We start from the raw sequence: 24,466 nt of genomic DNA, 5'->3' as shown, positions 1-24,466 counted from the left end.
AGGAGACAAGGCCCCTTGAAGACCACTGTGGCAGGCAGAGACGAACACCATCAATAGAAGCATCAGCGACCCTCCGTGAGAAGTACTGCCATAGAACAGGTACGCAAGCTGCACAGGAAGAAGGGAGTTAGGTGGTTGGACACTGTGGGAAGGCAGAAACCTTCAATCCTTCACCTTCCAGGGAGTTTGAACAACCTGAGCTGGGACTGAACTATCCTGAGTAACACAAGAAAAACAGGGAATAGAGAGGCCATCAATAACAGATGCAAGGATCAAGATGTCCAAAGGACACCAGAACTGATACGAATACCGAGAGCCAAGGAGAACTATATTGAAAAGTCCCATGAGGAGAATGGGACGCAAACCATTAAGAGAAACCCAGGGCTTAGCGAACCCGTAAATAACCTATGCAAGGGCAAAGGCGCCCTGAAGGACACAAGGACTGATACCAATCCCCGAAAGCAAGAGCACCATATTCAAAGGATAAAAGAATTCCAGGGGTCGGAGAACCCATGAATAGTTTACAAAATGGCTGAGATGCCCCTAAGGACACAAGGACTTATACCAATACTAAAGGCAAAGAGAGCAATACATTTAAAGGTTGAACACCCATGCTGCCCTGGAACATGAAGGCTGGAGTGAGACAGTTAGGCTTTCAGATACAAGTGCTCCCATTGGACTCCAGCATTGAAACCTTTGTGGAATTGAGTTGTCCTTTTTTTGCATACTTGAAAACACTGTTACAGGAGAAACTGAGACAGACTTAGGCTTTGAACTTTTTTGATTTCTTCGTTGACAAACTGCTATGGTGACCCAGGCCAGGAACCACATCCTGGGACAAACATTTGACTTTAAAGATTGTCTGCAGGAGAGGGGGTCAGTTAGGACGAACTGACTACCTACAGTGTGAAAATACTTTCCCTCTGAATTTTTGTTTCCTTTTTATCTAGTGGTACGTAGGGCCTACCATTATACAGATTAGGACGGAGGACTGTTAAGTTGTTTGACATCCCGACAAGCACCTTTGTTTTTAGTTGTTAGGAAGGGAAACCCCCTTTTCGCAACAGGGATAAGCGAGTTATTTTCTTTCATTTAAATATAAACTGAGTGTTGAACCATATCCTCTGGTCCGAGTCTTTCTTCTGGTTTGCCACAGTCCCCAGCTCGGAGCTCAAAGGAACGGACACCATTTGGCTGTACCAGCAAGGAACTGGTATGCCATTTCAGACTGATTCATCTCATTCTATGTAAGAAATGATGCACTATGTGAAATGTACATATGGACTCATGTTTTATTTTCTCTGTTAACTAATGAACAGAAGACCCTAGAGACTTAATTTGTTTTAAGTGTTCAGGGTGAAAAGATCCATCAGTTGAATGTAAAACAATATTGTTTATGTTAATTTAGTTATGCAAATTAGGCACATGTGTATTTTTTCGTGCCAATTATTTATATATCCTAGGGTCGATGCCGTTGAGCCGGTTATCGTGAGATGAAAATATGTTTGTGTAAAATTGACGGAAGGAAAAATGTAAACATCTATAACTCACCCACCATATGTTGTGCCAAGATTAAAAATTGCATTATTTGGTTCGCCTAAGTGAGAGTAATCTCATGAACTGATTAGTAACCTGAACACATGTGAGAAACATGCTGTTCCAGATAACTACACTGAATTATCCAACATGATATCACATCAAAGGAGAGGGAAACCAAGTCATTAAAATGACCCTGCCCTCTTCATTAATATGCCCAATGAGTACAAAAAGGATGGTTTAGTGTGATGTTACGTTTGGAACGCTGTCCAATCGCATACAGTGACCAATTAGATTACAGAAATAATACCCACCTATAAAGGGAGTGGTTTCTGCTCTATAAAAGTTCAAACCCATAGATAGTGGGCCGGGGGAGGGGGGGGGCAATCATTGACTCGCAGACTCACTGAGACAGGAGAGAACATATAATTGAAAACCGCAGAAAGGAGTAGGGAATAGATTACTTTCCTTTGGACCCATTTTTGGATTACTAGCAGCACACTAGAAGAGGCATGTCTGGAACTAATTATCCAGGCCTTCATCAGTGGAAGAGACAACAGACATGACCAAAACAGTAAGAAGGGAACCAGACGGTGGAAGGAAGCGGATCCCAACTTGCTTTGTGATGCCCACTTGTTTCTAGAGTGGCAGAGTTGAACCTGTCCTAAAGAGGGTACTCACTTGTCATGGAGACAGCCAAATGAAATTCAGACGCAAGTATAATATTAAGAGAAAATAATCCTGAGGGAGCGATACTCTAAAGGGGAATAGATTAAATCCCAGCCCTTTTGAAGTACTAAGGGGGCACGGTATGTAAATTGACTAGGCATACTGAGAAATTACTAAATATTTTCAAAGTGTATGTGCTTCTGTAATTATAGAATTGATAGAATAGGGCCTACGATGTGTATATATGGGAGATCCCTTGCCTCAGCCTCAGTTTAATGATCAAACACAGAAGTAGTATTGTGGGAGTCAAAGGATATCTCACTGTGTGCATACATAGAAGAAGTATGTACTTTTAAGTAATTTCCTGGTTACATCACCAAACAGAGCTCTTTTACTGCCGATGCACCATTCAAGACAAATGGGAAATGCTAATAACTGCTACCAATTTCCCTGCCTTTAGTTTACCCATTGAAAATAAGAAAGGTCCACTTTTACATGGAAAAGCAATGACGGAAATCAAGTCAACATAGATTTCCATTTACAAATGCAGGTATAAGTAGCTTGTTCAATTGAGCTTTCTAGAAGGCCGTTTGAAATTCTGACATGTCTTGAGTAAGGAGAGGGGAGGTATCTATTTTTAATAGAGGATTAGGCAGGGAAGATCTAACTTAATTTGGTTTTTGACAAATGAAGTTTATCGTGGAGCCTCATGTATTTTTCAACCTATGGTTCATGGGCGCCTGGGTAAACAAAATGTACATATTGTGATGTGTGTATTCACAAAAGCCTACTCAAGTAAATGTAGCATGTAAAAGTGGTGCGACCAGTGTATTGATTCTTCTGTGTTGAAGTTGGAATTTCATAGATGCATACAAAATTGGTTGATATTTAAATTGATTCTTTTATTTCCATTTCCTTAATAATTAGACCTTATGTTCAGACGTGTGCATCTTGTCACAAAAGGGGAGGGAGGCTGTAGGGAATCAATACTGTTAAATTGGCGTCCTAGGGTCATAAATAAATCTTTATTAAATGACTGAAAATAATGTGCACATGATTTGGGGTGGTTCGAAAGTTCCCCCAAACTAATTGTCGCCTGATCAAAACATCCTACATAACAAGATGTAGCAACACAATGTGATGGGATTGAAACCCTCCTAAAGAAGAGGTAAAGATACCAAAGACCGAACTGAAGAAGGTAAGCCGTTTAAAATAAAGATTGCAACATGAATGCACACCAAATTCAGGTTCTTTCAACCTGCATGCAAAATAAACAGCAAAGCTGACCTGCATTGTACCCTCTGTCTGTACTAACCAAACCAAACCAGTCTTTCTTGTCGATTCCATAGCACCAAGAGGCAGAGATGTGTGAAGCCTGTTCAATCGTAACTGGGAAACGAGTTTTCTAAACAGGAAAATGTATCCCATAACATGGCATAAAAAAGTAGCTGCCCCAACACTTTGTGGTGTAATAGTTTGTTTGCTTTTGATTTTCAGAATAAAGAGGACAGACCAAGTTTCAGGGATAAAAAGTGTACTTGGTTTGCAGAAGCATACAATGCCACAGCCATTGATTGAAACGTGGGGAAAATTCAGTAGGCAGCGAAAACGACTGCCAATTAAGTTCCCCATCAATACCAATCAGGGTTGCTTCTGAAAACTGAAGGATAGCATTGTAAAGTGCAGGTATACATTCTCAAACTACCTTTGAGGGGTAAAGTTAGAAGTGTTCCACTGTAGGCATCCTTTTCTGGGGATTTGAGAAAGAAAATACTGCTTGAAAAAACCCATTTTAAGCAGCACATTGCAGTGCAGATTTTGGGATATCTGCATTGATGTCAGCATCGTCCTTTCGTCACTTTGTAATTGGTACACACTGCCATCCTCAACCCCAACCGACAATGCTTTAGATGGCTGCCTAACATTACTATTTCCCAAACATGTGGGCAAAGGAAAAAGGGATCCATCCCAACCACTTCCTTCTACTGCAAAAGAACTCCTACAATTGCGAAGAAAAGTTCCTCATGGTACATAGAGTACTAGTTTGTAAATTGTATGATTTATAAAAAGGTACCAGGACTAGATCCACATTCTGTACCTGGACCGGCCAGGGGAAAGTGTAAGGGGGGGGGCGGACAAAACAAGGAGATCAAAACTTCATGAGTAAACACTTTGACCATGACCCTTTAATCATAAAGAGGTGATATTTGGCACAGATTTCCGGGAACTTGCTATGCAAAAACAGACAATATAACTCAGGTTGTTGGATAAAAGAAAGCAGTAAAAACAGATCAAAAACAAGCACTTGCATCCAAGGCATAAGCGCACGAATCGGGTCAGGATAGAAATGCCAAAGAAATCCAGGTATTGAAATGATAACATGCTGCATCAAACATGCATCACAGATAATAGCAATAAAAGCTTGGCGCATTTATGAGAGGCTGCTGAAAAGACAACTTGAGCAGTTACGCATCCGTTTAACAGTACAAGGGTTTAGGATGTCCTGGGGGGGCGCAATCCAGTCTTTCGGGGGAGGAAAAGTCAAACTAGCACAAGACATGTAAAATTAAATCTTTTTCAGGCATCAAAGGAGCCTACTTGCATATGAAATCTAACACCTGTCGGTATTCAGGCTAAATCACTAGGGTATTTGTTTTTCGTTCTTCCCCTAGTTATGCCTCTCACCTAATACAAGTTCCCTAGACATAGAATACCTCGATAAGAGCCAAACAACGTCACTTGTTCCTAAACAAACATTGAACAGTGATGTGGACTAAAACAGGTGCAGAGCCAAGCAACGGATTAGAAGCCCTTTTTAGTACCAGCATAGCAACTGCAAGTATATGCTCTCAAAAGAATACACATTATCCTCTTGGTCAAACCTTGGTGTGATCACTGCAGTACAATTTTGAGATATCTGCATTGATGTCAACATCACCCTTGCTTTACTTTGTAATTGTGTAACTCTTATGGTCTTCTGCTTTCCCAAATAAAGCTATGAACGTTCTTAACTTGCAACAACAACAAACTGTTAAAGATAGAATTGATCAATGCAGATTGGTAAAAAGTCGACAAAGCGTTGCTCAAAGGCCTCTCCCTCGTAGAAGCCAAAACATTTGCTACAGAGTTAATATTTAAGTATGTCCTGGGAGGATAGCTCAGCGGCAACGTGTTCGCCTTGGAAGCAAGACGACACGAAGCAACACAGGTTCGATCCCCGGGTCTGCGCTTAGAAACCTCTGGGTATTCAAGCGTGTTATAAATATGTAACTAAGATTAAAAAAAAAGTAATTACACATCTAAAAAAGAAACAATTCCTGTAACAGCGCCTCGATGCCTGCGGGCTGTATGAGCACTTAAAAAATGCAAATAAAAATTTTAAAAAATGTATCTTTAGTTGCATGCAGCCCCCCATGATTAAGCCCGCTCATCCTAAAATAATGAACATTTAACACTAGAGAGAATTTGATGCAGACACTAGCTTCAGTTGGGTTTGCTATTCTTTCATTCGGTTGTCAAATGTCTACCGAATGCCACTCTTGTGATCTATTACCACATCTAACTACTCTGTAGCCATGATTCACCATAACTCGACATGTCCATCGTCCCATGAGTCAAGTCCCATTGCTGTTGCCATCCACGAGAGACTGGGCTTCACAAATACTAACAAACTGACTATGCAACAGCCAACAATACATTCCACACCGCACCAGAGACTGATTATCCTACCTGACTTCACATAACACAATGTAACCACAAAAATGATGGGTGGAAGGTTTTGAATTAATCTGAACCGCTGGGCAACCTTCCACACCACCATTGTTTTTTGCCCGTCTGCGCCATTGCAAAAGGGGTACAGCTACAGGCAAATAAGTCAGGTACTGCCACCAATGGTAGCATCCCTGCCTGAACTGCTAGGCTAGGTCCCCTCTGCACAGAAACACAAGCAACCCCAGACATGTTTCAGCCTTGTTGGGCCTCCTCAGTGAGGTGCCACTTGGGCCCCTATGGTGCAGCGAGCAAGGGACCCACGTCTGGGCATACTCTCCCTCACATAATGAGACAAACTGTAACCACAGAAGTGATGGGCGGAAGGTTTTGAATAACACCAAAGCTCTGTTACAACTCAAAAGAAACCAGATAAGCACTCAAATTCGCAGCCCATGATGTCAACAGCGATAAGGCAATTCTTGACTGAAACTCAAACCACCATAGCATGCATCACACAAACAAGCCACTGCCCCCACATCCTATACGCTCTCAGACAGCCGCATCACGTGTCTCACTTGCAACAGACTGGTGGGCATTGGCAGAGGCTGAAGCTCGCTACCGAGTTCCCGCGGCTAAAAGATGGCAATATAGTGTAGCAACCAGAGAGCAACAGACATACTCATGGGTGTTGGGGAATAGCGAAATATTAAGCTCCCACTTCGAGACACTCGGATAAGACACCCGATAGGACTAACATTAACACGGATATCGCGAACTGGCCGATATATCCTCACCGCTGTGACACTTTATGCCAAATGCTGAAGAACTCGCCCATACGCTTAACTATCAAATCACATTTGCTATGTATAGCATCATATTGCCTTAACATCAACACATTCCTAAATGCTTTACTTTCTATTGCGATATTTCTTAACAATGGGTTTCCCGGGTACCAATCTTCTCCAATATGTTACCTAGCTCACAATCAGCAATTAACAAACCACTATGACTCAAACGAGATATCTATTCGCCCGACATATCTACTGTTATTATGTGCGTTGACCTGAACCATAGTTCCTTAACACATCCAGAACGTTCTCCTGACCGAGGACTCAAGTGTTTTGGGAGAATCCCCTCCCTAATGTCCCTCTGATCCCATGATTAATGATACTTCTGCCGCCAGGGATGTTTGGCTCACTTCTCCGCCTATGGGATATGTTGCTCTCCCCACTTCATCATGCTACCTTTCTATCCGTCCCCGAATTATGCAGTTCTCCACCAGCACCGCAACTATAGGTGTTAAACCATCACTCCAACCTAAGGAATATTTTCCCAACCTGTACCAATAACAACCTCTGCCCCCAACCCTACAAGGTACTTTGCACCTATAGCTTTTGGGAGGTCGGGTTGTTAGTGATCAATAAGGTGCAAAAAGGTGTCAAGTGTCTGCCTCTTCCACTCCCAAAAACTGGTTTGCTAGCACCCCCGTAAATCTATGATTCTGCAAAGCTTTCTCCAACAGCTCCAGTTGAGCCAATTCAATTGCCCCCTTAACACTGTTATACTTCTTCAACCCCTCCATCTCAATTTACTAGACCTCTTATCCCCACACCCACGCCAAGCCCGCCTCCATATCAAGCGTAGCAGCGTATTGGATCAGATGATCGCCAATCAGCCCCAAGATGGCTAATAATTGGTCGGAGCTCCCGTCCTTCCTCCTAAAGGAGGGGCCTTAAACTGGCTCTTAAACAGTGGCGGAGGGCCCAGCTCGGGGCCGCACCCACGCACGGGGACTGCCCGCAGGGACAATATGCACATATAGACGCCCGCTTTCCCTGTTCACCCACTATTGCCCAGACGTCTATGCGTACTTACCCAGAGCTGTCAAAGAGGGGCAAACTAAGTCGAACCGTCCACTCACAGTCCAGGCAGTCTCCGCTGTCTTGTATTACTCTCGCGAGACGTCGCTCACCCACCACCGCGAGCCCCCTGTTGCCCACCCCACAGTCTGCTGCCGCGATCGGCGCGAGGGGAGGAGCTCGCTCAAAGAAGATTGGGCGCACGCGCGTGAACGGTCGTTCCTTGCGCGGACAGCTGATTGTCACAGATAGGCGGGACAGGGCGTGAGAAGATAGGCGCGGTCTGGCTGCGGAGTGACAGTGTGCCGACTTCCGCCCCAGTTTTGGGCGTGACTTTTAAGAAACTTTAGAGAAGTGTGCGGTCCTCTACAGTGAACTGACAGGGACGTGGGAGGATCGTCATGTTAATTGACAGTTGCAGGCGTGGTTAGAAAACACGTAAAAACCAAGTGCAGTAAGAAAAGAAAGACTAAATGGAAGAAGTGTTCCAAGCGGTAATATAAATACAACGGTAGGTAGTTGCTACTTATCTGGGCTGCATTGCATTGTGAAATTGTTCAAATTTATTTTGCTTGTGGATTGTAACTTTTTTTTACCTTTTAAAATGTATTTATTTTATTTATTGGTTTTTTATAATGCACTCCTACGAAAGGTTTTTCAAAGCAAAAAGCAAAAGGATAACGATCCCACTACATCTTGAGACATTGGTATCATGCAAGCACAGTGACAAAATGCAGGAGGGGTGAGGCAGGGAGGGCACAGGCATACATGCCAACCCTCCTGATTTAGGCGGAAGACGATTTTTCAGTGAAAAATATTGCAATTTTTTACGTTCTCCCACCTAAAATACTTCTAGCCCCAATGCATTCCTATGGGAACATTTACATATCCCGATTTCTAGGTTAAAATGTCCCTTTCGAGTATGTCGGAATGTTGGCATGTATGCACTGGGAAGATACAACCAAAATCGTTCCTACTAGGTCATGAGACAATTCGGAGCGTGCAAGTGCAGTAACAGAAAGAGGGCAGAGGAGAAGGAGAAGGAGTGAAGGAAGGGATAAACAGGTAAGAGGACACACAATAACTTTCCTACTAGGTTGTGAGACAATTCGGAGCATGCAAGTGCTGTAACAGAAAGAGGGGGAGGAGAAGGAGTGAAGGAAGAGATGAACAGGGAAGATAAACAATAACGTCCTGTGTATTGTTTTGAGTGATACCCCTTTTAGAGGTAATGGGTGTATGTTCTGATTACTTCACAGTAATCCTGACCTTTCCTAGTTCCACTCTTCTTCATCCCAGTACCTAACTGCGAGGTATACCAACGATGGGTAATGCTTGGATTACTTACTGGTAATCTTCATTACTCCTAGTCTTAATCTTCCTTGTCCCAATACTAATCAATTATGTGATCCACCTCCCATAGGAGCCCCTTTTCTATCTTTATTATTCCCTAGCCCCTCCTCTTCCCACCTCTGGGAATAACAGCCCGCCTCCCCTGTGCCACCACAGTAAATAGCAACTACCTGAAAGGCCCATACCAGAGCAGGAGAGGTGGGAAAGCTGTACTGGGATGAGGAAGAGTAGGACTAGTTGTAATGAAGATTACTGGTAAGTAATCCAAGCATTACCTCCACGTCCCTCTTCCTCGTCCCAGCAGTAATCAATTATATGATATACCATTTATAACGCACCTGTACACAAGTGTTTCTAGGTGCAACAAGACAAGGGAGGGAAGACTGGGGGGACAAGACAAACGGTCCCACTAGGCCTTGTGTTATTCGGATCGTGCAAGTACAACACAGAGAAGTGCAGGGGGAAGGAGAGGGGGAAGTTCAAGGGAGAGGGTAGGGGTAAGTGCGCTCAGGGCAGCATTGGTCTAAGTGCAGCCAGGGCCGCATGACACTTGGTAAGTGCAAGGGGCAGGGGGGCTATAGGGGTTACAATGACAGCCCCTACATGCACCATTGGCCAGGCGGCAGTCCAGAGGAAGGCTGGTCGTGGAAGAGCCTTGTACCCAGTGAGACTCAGAGGGAGCCAAGCAACCAGTCAGCGCAGTAGACGGGTACATTAGCAAGGGAGCGAGAGAGGCAGAGGAGAAAAGAAGGTCTTGAGCTGCCCTCAGAACTTCAGGTGATCCGGTTCAAGTCTGAGAGGGGCAGGGAAGCCGTTCCAGGGGAAACACCTGCAGAGGAGAGAGATCTGCCCCCCACTCTCTGTGGGGGCAGGCCAACTCCAGAGATAATGGGCTGAGAACACACCAGACCAGACGGGGATATGCAACCCGACCAACACCATTTTATTGAAGCACACAGTCCAAGACAGCAGCAGCAACAAGCATATCACAGAAGACTGCCTCCCTGTGGTGGAGGTTCAGGCAGTAGTGGTGAACAAACGTGTTGGGGTCAGCCCACGTGGCAGCCTGGCAAATGTCCTCCATTGCTACACCACGCGCCTCAGCCCAAAAAGAAGCCATGTCCTGGGTATACCTGCCCTGCACCCCATCTGGGAGGGAGGGAACGCACAGAGCAATAAGCCAAGGAGATGGCGTCTCTCAGCCACCTACTAATCATGGGTACAGACGCCTTCCTACCAGGGCAGGGGCCCACAAAAGTGGCAAACGGGCTGGAAGAGGAAAGACCCTACTGCGATCCAAATAAACCAGGACAGCACCCATGGCAACCTGATTAGTCCACTGCACCTCCTCTGAGGAGTAAGGAGAAGGGAGGGAGGGAAGGAAGGAAGGAAGGACAATCTCCTGAGCAACGTGAAACTTGAACGGGGAGACCACCAGGTTGGGGGCCTACCAGGCGAGGGCACCAATCTCACCCAGCTGACGGGCCGAGGTGATAGCCACCAAGAAGACCGTCCTAAGGATCAAAAACTTCAAAGGGACCTCCCCCAAGGGCTCAAACGGAGAGGACTGCAGAGCCTGCAGAACTAAAGGGAGATCCCCAGGGGGCAACCCAGAAACAGAGACAGTCCTGGCCAGCGAGAAACTCTTCAGAAGCCTCCCCACCAGCCCCAGGAAGAATAGCGCACCAACCTCAGGGCCCCCAAAAGAGCAGATGGCAGCCCACTGAGTGCAAAGGGTGGAGTCAGAGAGCCCCATGTTGAACACCCCATGGAGAAATTGCAGAACAGGGGCCACATAACCCAAGGGAGAGGAACAGCTTGCACCAGACACCAGGACATGAAGTGCTTCCAGTGGCGCGCATAAGCCTTTAAGGTGGAGGGATGCCTGTCCTGATGAATAGAGGGAGCCACCTCCCCAGAGACCCACAGACCCCAAGTGAGCCCTTTCAGTTTCCAAGCCCCCCGGACCAAGTTCTTTGGGCCCACCACCCCCCTGTGGCAGAACACTGGAACCACCCCCTACGACAGGGGAAGCATGGGAGAAACTGCCTGCTCCATTAGGAGCGGGAACCAACAACGGTAGGGCCAAAGAGGAACAACCAGAATCATCCATGAACGAGAATCCCGAACCCTGAGCAGAACCCTCTGGAGGAGAGGAAGGGCGGGAACACATACAGAAGACCCTCCAGCCATGGGGAATTAATGGGATCCACCTCCCATGCCCCTAAGGTGAGAAACCTGGAGAAGAAACGAGGAAACTTTGCAGACAGGGAAGAGGCAAACAAGTCCAGAACCGAAAACCCCAACACCCTACAAATACCCTGGAAGGTCCCCTCCCACAGCACCCAATCCCTGAAGGAAACACCCAGCTGAGGTGATCCACCACTGAGTTGTCCCGACCCCTGATGTGACAAGCTGCTAAAGCCAAGAGGTGAGCCTCCGCCCAAGTACCCAGCATCAGAGCCAGAGATCCCCTGGACTTGGCGCTGGAGCTCCCCTGACGGGTGATACAGGCCACAGTGGCAGTATTGTCTGATTGCAAAAGGACTAACCTCCTCTTGAAGACAGGGGCAAAGACCTGCAGAGTCCACAAGGCCGCCACTAGCTCCCTGCAGTTGAAAGAAATGTATGTCTCCGGGCAGGACCACAGCTCCTGGCGAGTCTGACCCAGCACCATCGCCCCCACCCGAACAGGCTGCTGTCTGTGGTAACAATGATCAGAGAGTTCGGACAGAGCGGAAATCCCTGCAACGGGTTGGGCACCTGGAGCCACCATCAAAGCTGAACCCGCAGGGAGGAAAAAACTGGGATCGGGGTGTCAAAGTCCAGAGAAGACTCCAGCCAGAACCTGTGGGTGGGAAGCAGGAGGGGACACAGATTAAGCTTGGCCCAGGGGACAAGGAACACATAGGAAGCCATGAAACCCTGAGCCTGCCGGAAGTCTCTTGCAGCTGCCACCACCCGGGACAGAAGGTCCAGACAGTCCTGCACTGGTGAACCCTGCTGAGAGGAAGCAGAACACAACCGCCCCACAGTCCAAAACCATGCCCTGATAAAACCGAAGGTCCTTATAGGGCCGCAAGTGAGACTTCAACCAGTTGACCAGGAATCCCATGGAATGCAGGAGGGCGCAAGTGGACGCCGCCACATGTTGAAGCAGAAGATCCTCCGACCAGGCCTCGAGGAGCCAGTCATCCAAGTATGGACAGCCTTGATTTCCAGGTGAAGAGTGGCCACAACCGGCCCCAAGGCCTTGGTGAAGATGCAGGAAGCAGATTTGATGCCGAACAGCAGGGCCCTGAACTGGAAGTGGTCCCGGCCCACCGCAAACCACAGCAACCTCTGATTGTAAGACCAGGTGGAAGGAAAACAGAAAAGTGGAAGCCAGACCTCACCTGCGCCCGGGGTGCAATCGCCCCAGGCCACCAACAGCTGACGCCGCCAAAAGCCGGTCTGTAGCCTGTAAGAGCGCTGTCACGTCCCACTTCCTTGTCCAGGGACAGCCTCCACCACAAATGCCCCAGCTATGCCGGGGAGGCAAGGAGAGCCAGGGCACCAGCCCCACCACTCAACAGGGAACCAGCTCAGCAGGGGGACCCCAAAGCTGCAGCCTCCGTGAGCGGACGACCCCTCCCCTGCTCAGCATAAAGATAGAAAAGCGGTTCTATGGAAGGTGGATCACCTCATTGATAGTACTGGGATGAGGAAGAGGGACGTTGAGGTAATGAATGGGCCTAGAACAGAAAGCACCAGACCATACAATGATAATGCATACGAACCATCACCAAATTCATTCAAGAACAAACTGATAACAAAACTGTGTCCACATCTGAAAGATCACAGCAGTGCCATGCTTCACACCCCAGTTCCAATAGCTCCAGCCTCCTGTCGGTGTAGATTAAGAGAACAGAGTCTGATGAAAGTGATGGGGTCAGCCCAGGTAGCTTCTCTGCAGATTTCCTGGATCGAAACTCCTTTGGTTTTTGCCCAGGACGTCAACGTGTTCCTGGGGGACCTCCCTGTGCCCACCCTGATGAGTTGAGCCAATGGATACATAAGAGACATGGTATCCATAACTCGCATGCTTTTGTGGGTGTCATCCATGCATGCCAACATTATGAAGCAGATGGGATGGAGATTTCATCCAAGAAATCGGGAGGAATTAATTTCCCAATAGGAATGCATCGGGGCTAGAATTATTTTAGGTGAGAGAAGTGAAACATAGCAATATTTTTCACTTACAAATCAGAAGTATCCTGCCTAAATCGGGAAGGATGACATGTTTGGGTATCACCCGCCTGGCAATCGGCTGACTCGCCTGCCAAGCCTCCTATACACCCATTCACTTCAATGGGCTCTCACCCACCCCAAAATTGTTTTGTGTTTTCACCCACACTGGTGACACAAAAGGTTAAGAGCTATGTGGTATCTCTTAACCAGAGTCAGATGTGGGCGCCATTGCCTTCCTCCCCAGGCAGGGTACCCCAAAGGTGATACATTTTTGGAAGAACAGAAGGCGCTGCTCCTTTCTAAGTACATCAGTACAGCCCTTGTTGTGTCCAGGCCATGATGGGTTGGGAAACAATGAAAGCCAGTACAATTTCTTGTGCATTGTGTTATCGTGAAACTACCTTGGGCAGAAAGTAGGGGTGGCATCTGAGGAATAGTGCCTCCGGAGTGATCACTACATATGGGGTCTCACAGAACAGAGCATATCAAAGACCACCCCCAGTCTCCTAGCAGAGGTGATGTCCACTAAAAAGACTGTTTTAAGTGTCAAATGGGTATCCCCCAGAGGCTCAAATGGAGGACATTGCAGTGAGTTAAGAACCAAGGGGCGATCCCAAGGTGGTAGACCCCACACTGATATGTCTGGAAAGGTAGAAAATCTTCCAGAACTTGCCCACTAAATCCTGTACATCAGAAGAATCACCTGCAGCCCCGATCCTGAAAGAGCCAAATTGCTGCTCATTGTTCCCTGAGATTAGAAACTGACCGACCCATGTTAAGCTCTTCTTGGAGAAATTGAAGTATTCTTGCTCCAGGGCCTATGGAGGATGAGGCCCTTGACCTCTGTAGGCACGACTCTGCACGCTCACACCAGAAAAAATACAGCCCGCTAGGGAAAAAGACCCAAGGCACTCTTGCATGAATAACAAGTATTTATTTCTAGAAAAAATAGGACTGCATCAGCAAATAACTCTGTTGCTGCAGAATGTTCTGAGGTCTGTTGGCTTGTGCGGTACATTCTAAGCGCAAACGGCATCACTAATGATGTCATCATATATAGTACAAATTACAATACGGATTGGCGGAGGCCTATAGATGTAGGTCGTGCTTCATATGGGATGCCAGGCCATTGGTCCATCTTCATCTGTCCATCTTCGTTCACGTGGGTGCTGCTAGGCTCGTCATCCGCAGTGAGCTGACTTAATTAATAAGCTACTCTGACACATAATGTTATTCTTATGATTGTAACCATGCACCTGGCAGATACAGTGATGGGCTCGGGGGAGGGGGAGGAGGGGCGAGCTCACACTAACTCACACACACTTCACTCGCTCCCATACAGATCAGCAACACCCCAAGGTCCTCCACCTTAGTTTTAGGCTATCATTATGATTCCCCCTTGAACCCCGCTGCACAAATCACGTGACCTATTCCTGAAGGCGCAATAGCCTTGCCATCTTATCTTAGTGATCGATCGAGTGGGGGAAAAGTTTTATGGTCGGTGGTCTGGGTTTGGATGGTGCTGTAGCATGTGGTCAAGGGATGAAAGCATGGCAAAGCTGTGTTTCTCTTGGGGATTGTTGGGGGCAGGAGGGCCTTGCTGTCTGCTCTATGGGATGGTACTGCCAAGAGGCGCTCATTCCCTTCTCATGACCTTGCCGGGTGCATTCTTCCCAAGGCGCGAGGGCCTGTAACTTTCAGAACAATGGAGGAGGGTATGGATTTCTCACACCTGGCCAGGGTGGGGGCTGGTGTTCACACTCATGCAAGGGGCCTAATACTAACGCACAAAATGTTCACTGCGCTTGGGCCTAATTTCTAAGATGGCTGCCTGTGAGAAACCTGAAGGTGTCTCACCCACTAGTCCCCGGGGATCTGTCATCCAGGTGGCCAGGACACGGCCATTGCTATTGTACCCAGTTTCTGGGGGTGCACCAGTGTGGGAGGATCACCTGGATGAGGGGTCTTCGAGGAGTAGAAGTGGGACACTGAAGGTTAAGATGCGGTATCCCCTTCCTTTTGACACAGTTTCCCCATCCTGCCTAGTAAGATATTTTCAAACTCTACCTCTCCTTTTCTAACAGGAACACTTTTTCACAGCGTAAACGACAACAAACTAATACCCAAGCCGTTTACCTGACATGTCCCAACACAAGGGTCAGTCAATTGCTGTCATGATCTCTGCTTCCAAAAGGTCAGGGTTTTCCCAACTCCCTTGGAAGCAGATCCATAACCCAGGTTCCGAGTGCCAACCAGTCCCAATTGGGACCTTTTGGACCCAGTCCTGGCGCCAGTGGCACCAGGCTCATAAATATGCCCAGTCCCAGCGCTGGAAGCGCCGGGCTCATAATGCGTGGGTGGACTTACCTGCAGCAGACCATGCTGCTTACTTGCCTGCCAGTTGAGCCTCTGATCCTCTTCTGTTTGGAACTACTTTTCCTGTTGGGTGGGGCAGGAGCCACTCCCTAGATTCAGAACACTGGAACTCTTCTGGAAAGCAGGAACTCTTTTCTTACCTAGGCGTGGCTGTGGAAGGAGACACTTAAGCACTACAGGAGGCTATTTAAACCACACCCGATGGATGAATCTTGCTTTGCGTTATTCTGCATCCTCTGCAGCAGAACGTTCATCGTGTCTTCTGCATCTGATCCTGGGCCTAAGGAAAAAGGCTTACCATCCTGAATCCAGTCTTCAGCAACACCTATAAAGACAAGAAAGAACAGGTTAGCATTACGGTCTTCAGTGACAGCTCTTCACTTACCTGATCCATCGGCTGTCACCAACGCCTCGCGCTGCATTCCGGCATCTGAAAGACAAAGGCTTACCTACTCTTCGTGCGCTCCGGAGGTCTTCACACTGCATTCCGGCATCTGAAAGACAAAAGCTTACCAACTCTTCGCACGCTCCGGAGGCCTTCGGCGCTGCATCCCGCATCTGAAAGACAAAACAAGGTGCGTTTAAAGACATTGGGGAACTTTAATACTCACGTGCCATTACTCCTTTCCACATCTAACCCAGTGGGTATTCCGGCACCCTGCAGCCGCTCCGAACTTGTACCTGCAAAATAAAAAGACAGTTAGAGCGCATCGTGAAGCAGGCAACAAGCGCTTACTTACGTGCTTCCAGGCGCTTCTATTCATCACACGGGCTCCATCTTCAACTCACTTCAGCCCGTCATCCGCCATCGCCGGAACCCTGCAAAACAAGAAACATCATTACTAAAGACTTTAAAGACATTAGAATTACTCGAAACTTACCGTTCGTGCAGTAAACGACGGACAGCAGTCCTCTGAAGTCAAGAGGCCTGCTCCCCTTATCCAGTGAAGAAACTGGTTACAGCACCCTGCCCCGAGGCAGATGGAGAGCACGGCGTTCACTTACCTAAGGTGAGAGCGTTAACCTTTGGGGTTCTACAGGAGAAGAGAAAGGGAAGAAGAGAGAGACATTCAATAACCCAGTTCCTTAATCCCATATTTTCTATCTGCAGACATCTTACCCTTCAAGTCAGACATACAGTGCACAGAGGTCCAGCCCAAAGAGCCAGCCGTGTGTTACACATCACCTTTGCAGATACGGTATACGCCCAGTCAAGACCGGCGCCTCTACGGGAATCAGGTGAGCGTTACAATTGCCGACAACTATACACACCTGACTGCCCTTTCCCTTCCCCATAGGGATAAAAGGCGGAGCACAAGAGCACACTCTGAGCAAGGCCAAGCGCACGAGGAAACAGCTATACCAGGATGGCAGTTCAAACGGGTGGGAAAGGCAGCATTACCCCATGTCCTGCTCTCTCACCATACAGGGTGGCCTCCTATTGACAAATACAGATTCATCTCTACCCTTAGAAGTAATCAGATCACATAGTAATCGGTGTTGGTCGTCCCTAGCCCTGAAGAAAGTGGTTCTACTAACTTGTTCACCACTGAAACCGGTCGGCTGTTTGTGTGCCCTGACTGTGCAAATACGAATTAGTGAGATTCACGAGCAAGGCCACAACCTGATCCCATTCCTAATAAATATCAGAAGGGATTGTGTACTAAATTTAAGGAACGGAGTCTACAACAAGATATAGATCTCCGAACCCTAAGAAATATGAGTTGTCTTACTTTAATGCCATGGCTTTCTTACATGCCACTTGCCAAGATGGCGTTCACACCCGCATCTACCATATAGCTTATAATGCATGCTCTAAGGTGATTGTGTACCCCTCTATATGTGCACAGCCCCCCCCCCCTGCTGCCTAGATTTGCTCTATTAGCATCTAGTTCTTGTTCAGTATCGCCTAGTAGAGTGGGAAGACCCTCTCTCCTTCCAACATTCCCCCCTTTCATTAATCCTATATTAACGAACTTCCCTGCAGTGTCACTGGCAACTAGATTCCAATATATGTGTGTGTCCCCCTACACACCCTCTCTAACCTTTCTGCTTCCAGGAATGGTGGAGATGTCTGCAGACATCTCGTAAACCTGCTCCAGACTGGGCATACTGTTCTGGGGTACACGTTATATAAATACACCCCATCCCCTGCTAAGCCTACCCAGTGCTCCATGTCATTCTCGGGGTCCGGTGGGGGTGTGGTTATGGTGCCACTTGGGTTTAGGGGGTGGTACATTTCTACAATGCAAGGTTCGTTAAGATTGTCTGGGTATCATTCTCTGTGATACCGCAAGGTGCTCTGGGTGCCCCCCCCCCCTAGTTGATGCCATCATCATTGTGCTGCTGGGAAGCACAACATCAAAGTCCCATTTGGCATGTGTACCAGTATCTTCACAATCGCCCCCAGCCAGGATGGAGCCCGAAAAAAAAGTCAGATCGAACCGGTCTTCATCTTGTATTCCAGCTTCTTTCTTCATGAGCACTCCCAGGTTGTGCAAGCTTCAAAAATGTGTGACAGGGAGACATTCTCAGCATCTTCGTGAGGCACAAATGTGCAATATGAGTGCCCAGCATATCGAGGACGTAGCGGTTCTGCTTCGTCATCAGCCTCAGTGCACAGAGGTACACCGTTATGATGTTGAACCCTTGCTCAGTGTCGGTAGCCAGCTGTATCAGTTCCCAGCTAACAATCTGCAGCCATTTAGCGTTGGTTGCATCTTGCACACCAGGCAGTAACAACGAGGCAGAGACGGTCTCTGCTTTGATGAAGAGACGATATTCATCTGGTATTTCCTCAAGCAAATTTGATGAGTCTTTAGACAGATATATTTGTTTGATATATTTCGGAAACATGACCTACGATTCCATTCCTATGCGGATGAATCACAGGTTTACATCGAAATAAAAAATATGGAGGAAGTATTTGAGAAAATCAACCTGTGTATGCATGAGCTCAATAGTTTCATGGCAGATAATCAATTGCAGTTGAATGCCTCTAAGACTGAGATGATATTGTTCAGCCCAAATGGGAAAATGTTATTGGAAGACAGAGACTACCTCTGTTGATTCTGGGTGAACAACTCTTATATGCCAACAAGGTCAGGAATTTGGGTTTTACATAGCACGCGAACCTGGGCATTGAGGCCCAGGTGGGGGCCAAAGTTCAAGCAGTCTTTTATGCACTCTGTGTGTTGAGGAATGTGCTTCCTTTTGTCCCGGCTGAAGACCATGCAGTAGTGGTGGGAGCCATGACCAACCCCCTCCTGCACTATTGTAATAGTTTGCTGGCAGGAGCACCAGCCAAACAGATTGCCAGATTGCAGAGAGCTTAAAATGCTGTAATCGGGGCCACCAGGGGGCGCAGGCAAGATGGCTGCCTGAGCTGTGAGCTCTGTACCCAGCCCCGGGTAACTTGCAGAGAAGAGAAGGAGCGAGGGTCCCATCAGCCACACGACCCCCAGTTGATGCCGTAGGAGCCTGTGGCCCCCCACTGGGTCCAACTCCGGAGTCTTGCTGACACTCCTGGGCCGAGTTCAACAGCCCAAAAGTTTTCGCGGCCCCTCCCCCACAACCTCGAGCGACGCGCCTGGGGAAGCCGCTGCAGCCGTGCTCCACGCGGGCACCAGGAAACACATCGGTGCATCGAGGTCGGAGCCTGCCCCAGGGGAGGAGGAGGCCGTGGCAGAGAAGTGCGGAATGAAAGCGGACGGCCTGGAGGATGCTGAGGCTCCGCGTCCCGGTCTCCCGGGTGGGCCCTGTGAGGCCACGGCTGCGCAGCCCCGTGGGACAGGAGCCCGGCACCTCTGCCTGTCTCGCGGACTCATTAGCCGCATACGCGGGACCGACACTGAGTGGTGCCCGCCCAGCTCTCGCTTCCAGGCCGATAGAAACGCCGGGGGGCTGACGCGGGAGTGCGCCCCCACCTCCCCCCCCTGTGGTGAACATTAAGAGGGGACATCTGGCTCACCAAACACGGACCCTCCACCACCTTTGGCGGGCCCTTTGAGAACGCGGCAGTGCGGCCCTGCCCGGGGGCTAACTGGCGAGGCGAGAGCTCAATGCCTCCGCCCGTCTCGCGGGCCCATAAGCCGCCTGCCCGGGGGCTAACACTGAACAGTGCGCCCCTGGCCTTTGCTGCCAGGTGGATTGGAGTGCTGGGGGGCCGACGCAGGAGCGCACCCCCACGCCCTCCTCTGCTATGAACATTGAAAGGGGGCATCTGGGGCACCAATCGTGGACCCCCCCACCATCTCAGCAGGGCCTGAGGCACTTCGCCACATAACCCAATCACAGGCGCGGCCAGCCCGGACCCCCAGGGCAGAGGTGACACCACAGCACAAGAAGCCAAAGAGGCCTCACCCCTCCCCCCAGTCCAGGCCGTCATGGGAGCACGCCCTCGATCCTACAGACTGGGGGACACAGGAGGCTACACGCTACAGATGAGGGGGCCCCCAGGGCCAATACCCCCATATCCACCCCTCAGGATTTGAGCCCCCGGGGGAGGGCCACTCAGAGAGAGGCTTGGCCGCGAGGTGCACCATAGAGGACACTACTCACGCTTGACACTCGGACAGCCACCTAGGGTGTGCCCTACCCCTGAGGGCGCTGTGCCACGCTGCTGCCACCACTACAAACCCAGAGCCCCCTCGCAGAGGAACCCAGAGATCACCACCACAGGGGCACCTGTCCGCTCCAGGCAAACCTGACCCACACCAGGTGCCAACAACCACGAACAGCTCATCCCCACCCTCCCCCCATCCTGGTGGGTCCCAATACGGCCAAAACAGTGATCACCAATAAAAGTCGACTAGAACGAATACCCCATGAGCTGGAAAGAGAACCTGTCTAAATATCAATTTGTGGCCAATGAGGGCAACATGGCGACCGGGGGCCCATACACCCCGCCTCCTGACCTGGGCGCCATCCAGAACAATATTCAGATGATCCTGGAAGAGATCTGTGGGATAAGGACTGACATGGGTGCCAAACTGGCCGACCTCACAACCAAAGTCACCACCTTAGAGGACCGAATGGAGGGAGTCGAAAACAACCAGCTCTCCACAGCACTCCTGGAGACTCAAACGGAAGCCAGATTCCAAGAAATGCAACGGCACGAAGAAGAACTCCGGCTCAAGGTGGATGACATGGAAAACAGGGAGAGGAGGGACCAACCTGTGTATTTTTGGACTAGCAGAAGCCGAGGGTGAAAGCACAAAAGGCCTTGAGGGCAAAGTACACGACATCATAAGGATTGTTATGGGGGCAATGCCGTGGGCGAGATCAAATTTGACAGGGTCCACCACGCGGGTGGAGGGGCAGAGGCCCACGCTCGGTGCTTGCTCGGCTACACTATTATAAGGACAAACCAAGATCCTAGAGAAAGCGAGGAACCTCAGTAACATTCAATATGGAGATTCCAGGGTGGCCATTTTTCAGGACCTGTCAGCCCTCACCCTGTTAATGAGAAAGAAGTGCAGCAACCTTACCAGATGGCTTCAGGGAAAGGGGGTCAGATACCGCTGGGGCCATCCCTTCTACCTGGCGTTCGAATGGTTGGGTGAGAGACACCACCTGGTGTCCGCAGAGGACATCCGACGGGTCACGGATGACTTAGTGGGTGACCGCGCCGGCTACTCCGGTGGCCGAGAAGGAGAAGCCCGGGACCCCCCACGGGTGTCATGATGCCTACCCCCAGAGCACCAGGACAGGCCCAGCACCCCCGGGAGCAGGCATCATGCCCTCGGGTAAAAGCCCAGCGGCCCCTAATAGGGGCTCTTTGGTCTTTGTCCTGGCGCCTTTGGCACCAGGCTCATGTTGGACATCAGTCCTGGCGCCATAGGCGCCAGGCTCATAAAAGAGGGTGTTTGGTGCACTTACCTGACGCAGACCATGCTGCATGAGGCCTCAAGCCAAATGAGGCTTGGGAGGGACTATTTTATCAAAGGAACTATTTTACTTGGGTGGGGACCGTGGAAGAATACTTACCTGGAACTTCTTCCAAGGCTATTTAAACCACGCCCGGACTGCCACACGTGCTTCGCGTTGCTCTGCATCTAGCAGCTGAACGCTCACCGTGCCTGCTCCTGCATCTTGCCTCCAGCCACGCCCGCCTCGATCTTGGGATACCTGAAAGGAAGGAAGGGAAGAGAAAAGGTGAAAACCAAGAACTTAATCTAACTTCCTACCTGTGTCCGGAACCATCACGCCAGCGATCCTGAAGATAGACATTCTTTAAAAGCATCGCGCTACTTGTTGCAGCGCCGCGCATCACTCACCTGCCTCGTGGGCTCTTCACTATCCACCGCGACCTTCTGGGCATTCCGCCAAATCTCTGCACCTGCAGGGGAGAAGAAGAGACAAAAGGTGAGCAGGAGGAACAAATGAGGAAAGCCTGATTTTCCGTCACAAGACTTACCTGGCCATATTTGACGGAACCACTCCTCATTTCGGGTCGGTGCCACTTCTTGGCCTGGTACCGCACCCCGGCCCCTAAGGGGAAAAAAGAAAGACATTACTAGAGGCATTTAAAGGGATCATTTTATCACGAACTCACCTGAGTTTATCTCCGGCAATATGCCTCGAAGCATCACTTCCACTCTGCACCTGAAAATAAGGACAGATCGCAGGTTAAGAAAAGCAAACAAAGAGAAGACTCTACTCTGGAACTTTTTAAACTGCAAACTTACGGCATTTCGCCTTCCGAAACCAGTGAAGTAACTGGTCAAATACGCGCCCCTGCACCAGAAGCAGGATGGAGAGCTCATCCATTCAAACATTAAGGTGAGCCTTGATTGGGGATTTCGGAGGTGGTCAGAGAAGAGCAAAGGGGAGGTGGGAAGCAATCACAATACTCTGCAGACAGTTAATCCCCTTTCTCCACCTACAGAAAGATTTTTCTACGGGCCAGACAAGCCAGATTTGGGGGTCCAGTTCAGTCAGTGTTTCGAATCCTGCGCATCACGCTTGAAGAGGTCACAGCAATCCAGACCAGGTCAGCGCCTCTGTGGGAGCCAGGTGAGCGTTACAGAACGAGAAGACCTTCCTACAAATTCCCACCCAGGCGCTATGGAAACTTCTGAGACTGATATGTTGGCCCAATTACGGGGGGAATTACGGGCCGAAGTACATGCCGCTCGTCAGGAGACTAATGCCCTCAGGAGGGAAATAATCGTATCTAAGGAACAAACTGATGACCTGGCTAGGCAGGTATTGCAAGGTCAAGCTGGGCAAACCCCTCTACCTGGTTCCGGGGGGAATTCTGTTCCTGTGGCTTCAAGTAACCCTGTGCAAATCAATCTACCTGGAAATATGCCGCTGGCCCTACCTGAACACTTTGATGGGGACCCCAAACGGTTCGCCGTATTCATGAATCAATGTCGTTTGCACTTCCTATGCAGACCTGGGGCCTTCCCTAATGACCAGACCAAGGTAGCTTTTGTGTTGTCATACCTTAGCGGCTGTGCTGCCGATTGGTCAGTACCACTGGTTACTCAAAATGACCCAATCCTCCGGGATTTCCAAGGATTTCAAGCAAGAATGGAGAGATTATTTGCTCGACATTCTCAGGGACAAGCACTGGATGATGAACTTCTATCCCTGCGACAGGGCAACCAAGACCTCCTCTCCTACATAGCAACCTTTAACAGACTAATCGTGGAAACTGGGTGGCCAGAGGATAAAAGAATCACATTATTCTATCGGGGTCTACGCGGAGAACTTAAAGATGTCTTGGCCCAAGTTGTAAATCTGCCCCAAGAATGCACAGAATATATAGACTTAGTGGTCCAATTGGATCACAGGCTCCAAAACCGAAAAGCGGATCGGTCCAAGTTTGAAACCCGGGTGTTGGTCAAGACCCACGTCACTCCCAAGGGTGCCGATGTCTCCGAGCCTATGCAAATTGGAGGGGTTAGAGGACCTTTAACCCAAAAGGAACGTGAAAGGAGGCGGCAGTTAAAATTATGTCTTTATTGTGGGAACTCTGGACACTTTCTACGAGATTGCCCAGCAAAACCGCCCAAGAAGGTGGTAGGAGCCACTGATAAAAACCATGAAGACTCTGTTTCGGGAAACGACTCCGCCCGACAAGCGTAGGGGTCCGCTTGCCGAGCTTGAAAACTAACTCTCAGACCTCGCATTTCATTGTGCCAATGGTTCTCGTAGATCCGGAACAGCCTAAGCGGTTGCATGCAATAAAGGCATACATCGATAGTGGGGCTATAGGAAACTATGTGGATCGTGAATTGGTCTCTAGGGATTAACCTCACTCTGCGTCCAAAAACCAGCAAAGATGTCATCACCACAGTCGATGGAACTGAAATTGCCTCAGGACCGGTAACACATTCCACTACTGAAGTGACTCTTATTGGTCCGGACGGCCATCGGGAGGCAGTTGTGTTTGACGTAATCAAGGCCCCACAGTTTCAGGTTATTCTTGGAATTCCTTGGTTAGAGACACATAATCCTCGAATTGATTGGCGAGCAAAGAGAATAACCTTCCCGGATTGTGCACAAACCTGCTACCCAGAAAATCTGAAGATTAGTCTAGCATCTGTAACCTCTGTCTCCATGCAACTACCTCCGGAATACCAAGACTTTCAGGACGTCTTCCAAAAGGAACAGGCCAACACGTTACCCCCCCACAGATCGTACGATTGCCAAATCGATCTGGTGCCCGGTGCACAACCCCCTTGTAGCAGGATTTATGCCCTTACTGAACCTGAGAACCG

The 24,466-nt window shown here is 49.0% G+C and overlaps 1 protein-coding gene across 2 annotated transcripts in view; it reads right to left on the bottom strand.

Moving 5' to 3' along the window:
- LOC138582204 (cyclic AMP-dependent transcription factor ATF-7-like) overlaps nt 1–7,928 on the bottom strand; it is a 1,375,782-nt gene extending 1,367,854 nt beyond the window's left edge. For both annotated transcript variants that reach the window (XM_069653279.1, XM_069653280.1), the window contains exon 1: nt 7,792–7,928. The gene's annotated coding sequence lies outside the window, so the exon portion shown is untranslated. The remainder of the gene's footprint in view (nt 1–7,791) is intronic.
- Nucleotides 7,929–24,466: the final 16,538 nt, after the last annotated feature.

The sequence above is a fragment of the Ambystoma mexicanum genome, chromosome 3q (assembly GCF_040938575.1).
Source record: "Ambystoma mexicanum isolate Mex_15411 chromosome 3q, UKY_AmexF1_1, whole genome shotgun sequence".
Lineage (NCBI taxonomy): Eukaryota > Metazoa > Chordata > Amphibia > Caudata > Ambystomatidae > Ambystoma > Ambystoma mexicanum.
The sequence above is the reverse complement of the archived record's forward strand: the minus strand, read 5'-3'. Positions and strand labels throughout refer to the sequence as shown.